General features: G+C 44.8%; 1 pseudogene; it reads right to left on the reverse strand.

Annotated features, from left to right (window-relative positions):
• Positions 1-2,777: 2,777 nt before the first annotated feature.
• LOC127680306 (non-structural maintenance of chromosomes element 1 homolog) lies at positions 2,778-3,464 on the reverse strand (annotated as a pseudogene).
• Positions 3,465-5,233: the final 1,769 nt, after the last annotated feature.

The following is a 5,233-nucleotide window of genomic DNA, read 5'->3' on the forward strand; positions in this document are numbered from 1 at the left end:
GGGGCCAATGCCTTCTAATGATGACCAACCCCGGGACAGACCACCAATCACTCCCTGGCATCCGATATCGCCTTCCTGCCACTGCTCTGAGTAACAGAGTCCCATCTATGCTAGAGGACACTGCCGTTCAATATACAAAACAGAAGAGTCACCCGGGGGACCTGGCATGGCAGATGTTAGCCCTGGACATCCTGGAAGTGTGTGGCACATCTCCCAAGAGCACCGTAGGAGGTCACACCTGACCTCTACCTCTGCAGGAGTTGAGAAGGAAGAGCAGGATGAGAGCACAGAGGGTCTCTCCAGTCCCGTGATGGGCTCCTGTGCTAGCTGAGGTAAGTGATGTTAACCAACAGAATCCCTGCTAGATGTCATCTCTAGTGCCATAGGTTATGCTGAAAGGCAAATAACAACACTATCATTTGACAAAGAAATATCATCTCAGGGAGGTTGGGTTGGGCATGAATATATGGGCATGAATATATGAATATAGTCACATGAATACTATAGGAAAGACTTGTTTCCATCCAAGCCAATACTCTTCTCACTGGCTGTTGTGCCTCAGAAGACAAAATTTTTCAAAATCAAAGCTAATGCCAGATTTACATCCAAGCCTAGCCCTTCTTGGGAGGCAGAGGGGTCTTACTTGGCTGTGTCCCTGAGAGGGGAGAAACATAGGAGAACCCATGAAAATATGCCCTAAGAAAGAAAGTGCTCTAAGAAGAGAGTCAAGAAATAATCACTGGGCCGGGCGGTGGTGGCGCACGCCTGTAATCCCAGCACTCTGGGAGGCAGAGGCAGGTGGATTTCTGAGTTCGAGGCCAGCCTGGTCTACAGAGAGAGTTCCAGGACAGCCAGGGCTACACAGAGAAACCCTGTCTCGAAAAATACCAAAAAACCACACACACACACACACACACACACAAAGAAAAAGAAAAAAGAAAAAAAAAAGAAAGAATCACTGTCTCAACACTGCTGAAAGTAGTAGGTACAGTGTATATGTATGTGTGTGTGTATATATATGTATTTATACAAATATATAAAGTTTTGTTTTTGTTTTTTGAGACAGGGTCTCACTGTGTAGCGCTAGCTGTCCTGGGACTCACTGTGTAGATCAGGCTGGCCTTGAACTCACAGAGCTCTACCTGCCTCTGCTTCCTCAGTGCTGGATTAAGACATGCACCACTACCCCTGATTGCTTTTACTTACTTTCAAACTTCATTCGTTCATTCATTCATTCATTCACTTGAAGTGCCAGAAATCAAGCCTAGGGCTTTGTCTCATAGGCACTCCTACTAATAGCCACATCCTCGGCCTTACCATGTGACTTTCAGGAAATTGTTTCACCTTCTCTGGATCTCACAATATCAGCTATTTCCATTGTTTCTATATTTGTCGTAGTGAATCACTCTATGAGTGATTATAAAGGTGTTGTAAACAGAACCACTATTTTGAGAACTTTCAAAGTGTCAATACCTGGAGTTGTGGTGACTTTGAGAAATTTGGCACTAAGAAAAGCTACCAGGTAATGGAATCTTCTAGTTTGGTTGGTTGGTTTTATTTTTGTTTTTCAAGACAGGGTCTTTGTAATCCTGGCTGTCCTGGAACTCTATAGACCAGGCTGGCCTCAGACTCAGCCTGCTTCTGCCTCCCGAGTGCTGGGATTAAAGGCATTTGCCACCACCACCACTTGGATGATTATACAAAACTCCTCTTTAAACAGAGTTGTGTCGTCGGCAAGACTCTGCCCAGGTCACGTCACTAGAAGCCAGCCACCTCGCTGCACTAAGCAGCTCTGTAAAGTTCAGAGCTACAGGACAGACTACCAAGACCGTGTAAATTCTGGAAGCTAGAGTTCAAGTGAAAGCTAAGAAAAATGACTAAATGGGGTGGAAAGGTAAGGGAAAGTGACTCAGCCGGAGCATGGAGGGTGGCCACTGGTTGGCAGTGAGGAACAGGCCTCTGCTCAGGCCTTAAGGCACTGCGATGTAAGACAAGGATTGAAGCCATTAGGAGGTGACTTATACCCAGCTGTGGTGGAACATGCCTGTCATCCCAGCACCAGTAAAGGATAGACAAGCCAGGCCAGTGAGATGCCCAGGCGGACAACCCTTGCCACACGAGCCTGAGGACCCAAATTCAAGCTCTGGAACCCACCGTGAAAGAGAGCCAAGTCCCCAGAGCTGTCCTCTGAAAGCCATGGTATATGCCTGCCCACACTCACACATCACACATGCTCTTACTCACTAATTAATTATTAGTAATTAATACAGTAATTAATTATTAATTAATAGAGCCCGAAGGAACTAGGGAGGAAAAGGAAGAAAAATATTAACAGATCTGAGTACATGTTATTAGGGGACCATGAATGGGGAAAGAGAGTGCTACATGAAAAAAAAATGCTGATTATCATGGTCTGGTTAAACTATGAACAAGAAACAATGTTGCCTTTACATTTTTTTAAAGCGGTCAGGAAACATTTACTAAAAACCTATTAAGAGCAATTATCAGCAAGGGAGGCAGTTCTAAATGGGCCGTGAGGGTCAGCCCACCGAGATGCACAATGCTGCTACTGCTGCCTGGTCCACAAAGGCTTTCTGCTCGAGACTTGGAGAAGCCAGGCTCCCGCTCCCGCTCCCGCTCCCGCTCCCGCTCCCGCTCCCCCTCCCCCCTTCCCCTCCCCCCCTTCCCCCCTCCCCCTCCCCCTCCCTCTCTCCCTCTCCCTCTCCCTCTCCCTCTCCCTCTCCCTCTCCCTCTCCGAGTCAAAGACTTCTGCTATGTCACTGCTCATTACAGTGGGGGCAGTGTGGTTCAGAGGTGGCCTGGAAGTACTTGACCATGCAAGGCAAATGCATCCTAATACCACACGTCTCATGGCTTTGACCCTGGATGAAGAAGCTGTGGCAGATGTTGCATATCTTCAGGGCATCTGGGTAGCTCTCTCAGGTGAACACCCCATCTCCAGGATAGCCTGGCCATGCAAGGGGAACCCCCCCACCCCAGCAGCCTCTCGCTTTACACAAACTTCTACAGCACCTTCTCCGCTTTCTCCTTCCTCATCTTTTTGCCTCTGAGTTGATCAACCAGGTTCAAAATGTTTGTAGAAGAAGCAAAGCCAGTTTCTGAGTAAACGATCAGTTCCTGCACCTTTCTAAACAGATCCAGCTTGTTCTCTGCAAAATCTGTGGCCATTTTGGAAACTGAAAGTTGTAGCAAGATTTGTCAGTGCATAAATGGGTCTTCAGTGACTGCTTTATCTCAGAATGCAGGACTCCAAGACACTGTTAATATTGCTGGTGAAGTCCTCCAGCTTATCTGCTGTAGCAGTTCGGTCACGACTGTTGTTAACAGTGGTTCTGAGGACGCCTAACTTTCCACTCCTCCAGCACACCAAAAATCAGCAGCAGCCGGAGGAAGTGCCGGTGCACTTCTGTCATGGCTCCTTCTCTTCTGGTGCTGCCTTGCATGTGGGAAGAATCAAAAGCCCCGCCTTTAAATTTTTAATTAATAATTAAGTAATTAAGTAATAGAAGAAACACAAAAGAAAGCCAAAAAACAAACAAAAAAACAAAAAACAAACAAACAAACAAAACCTGTTCAATAGACCTAGATAGAAAGGCAAGCTAGGCCGGGCGGTGGTGGCGCACACCTGTAATCCCAGCACTTGGGAGGCAGAGGCAGGCAGATTTCTGAGTTCGAGACCAGCCTAGTCTACAGAGTGAGTTCCAGAAAAAAAAAAAAAAAAAAAAAAAAAGGCAAGCTAGGGAAGATTAAAGTTCACGAGTACCAGCTTGAAAAATCCAAAACCAGGGTAAGGAAAGGTTCTGCATCCTGTGCAGAATCTCAGAAAGGGACACAACCTTAGCGGATGTGGTGATCCCACTAATCCACACAGGGAAAATGTAGCCACAAGAATGCATGAAACCTTGGGTTTGGTTCCCAACACCATAAAAATGATAATTTAAAAAAATGGAGCCCTGGAAGATACTGGTAGCCTTTTTTTGTTAAACAAGAGTTTGTCAGAGAAGAAAGCCATACAGTGAAAGGGAGGGTGGACAAATAAACTAGGCAAGTTTTAAATACATATCGGGCTGCAAAAAATAAAATGTAAATAAAATAAATAATTTTTTTTAACTTACTACCCAAAGAAAGCAAAACAAAGTGAACTTAGGTAAATCTAGTCTAGGGACTGCTGACCTACTTTCCTGACCAAGATCTCTGTGACTCTAAGGTAGAGAGTCTCCAACACCAGCTGATGCCCTAAAGCTGAAACAAGGTGATAAACTTGGGCAGCTCACAAAACACAGTACTACAGTACTTGCCTCTGGTTGTCATGGAATAAATTCAGCAGATGTATTGGACAAAAATTAAGTAGAAGAACCCATTACCTAATCATTCTAATATGCCGACATTATTGCCTTAAATCAATCTCTCTCTCTCTCTCTCTCTCTCTCTCTCTCTCTCTCTCTCTCTCTCTCTCTCTCTTGGATAGAGAGGTCCAGGACAGTTTCTACTATAAAACAAGAACCAGTTTCCCTATCCCTCTTTCCAAAAAAGAGAAAGAAAAGAAGAGGAACAGGGTTTAAGCCGGCTATAGTGGCACACATTCACTATGGGGGAGCTAAAGTGTGTAATTCTGAGGCCATCCTGGGATACCTAATGAGAATCTGTCTGAGAAAAGAGGAACTGGAGATGTAGCTCCATCCATAGGAGCCTGGCTAGCATGTGTGAGTCCCTGGTTCGATACTCAGCACTGCATAAAACTGGGTGTGGCGGTATATGTCTGCAATCTCAGCATTTGGGAGGTGCAGGAGGCAAGCTGAAATCCATAATCGTCCTACACGGAGAATTTGAGGCTCCTCTGAGTTAGACAAGACCTTGTCTCTAAAACAAATAAACAAAATATTATAATAAAAGATAAATATCTGCCCACCTGACCTTCTAGCATAATCCACACCATTGGCTCTCAAGGACTAAAGTGTTTTGTTTCTACGTGCTGAAGAAATGTATTAAATTGCTAAACCAACAACCACATGAGTGGAATTTCACCTTGAAATTCTACATATTTTCAAAAAGTACGTAAACCTCCTGTTAAGAAGCAGTGTCATATCTTTATGATAGTCTAGCAAATTATGTGAGCTACTAAATCAACTTGGTTCATTTATTTACTTTGTTTATCGGTCAGACCTGCCCATTACAGGATTTTACCACTATAAATGGGCCCCTGGACTAACTC

The sequence above is a fragment of the Apodemus sylvaticus genome, chromosome 3, assembly GCF_947179515.1.
Source record: "Apodemus sylvaticus chromosome 3, mApoSyl1.1, whole genome shotgun sequence".
NCBI lineage: Eukaryota > Metazoa > Chordata > Mammalia > Rodentia > Muridae > Apodemus > Apodemus sylvaticus.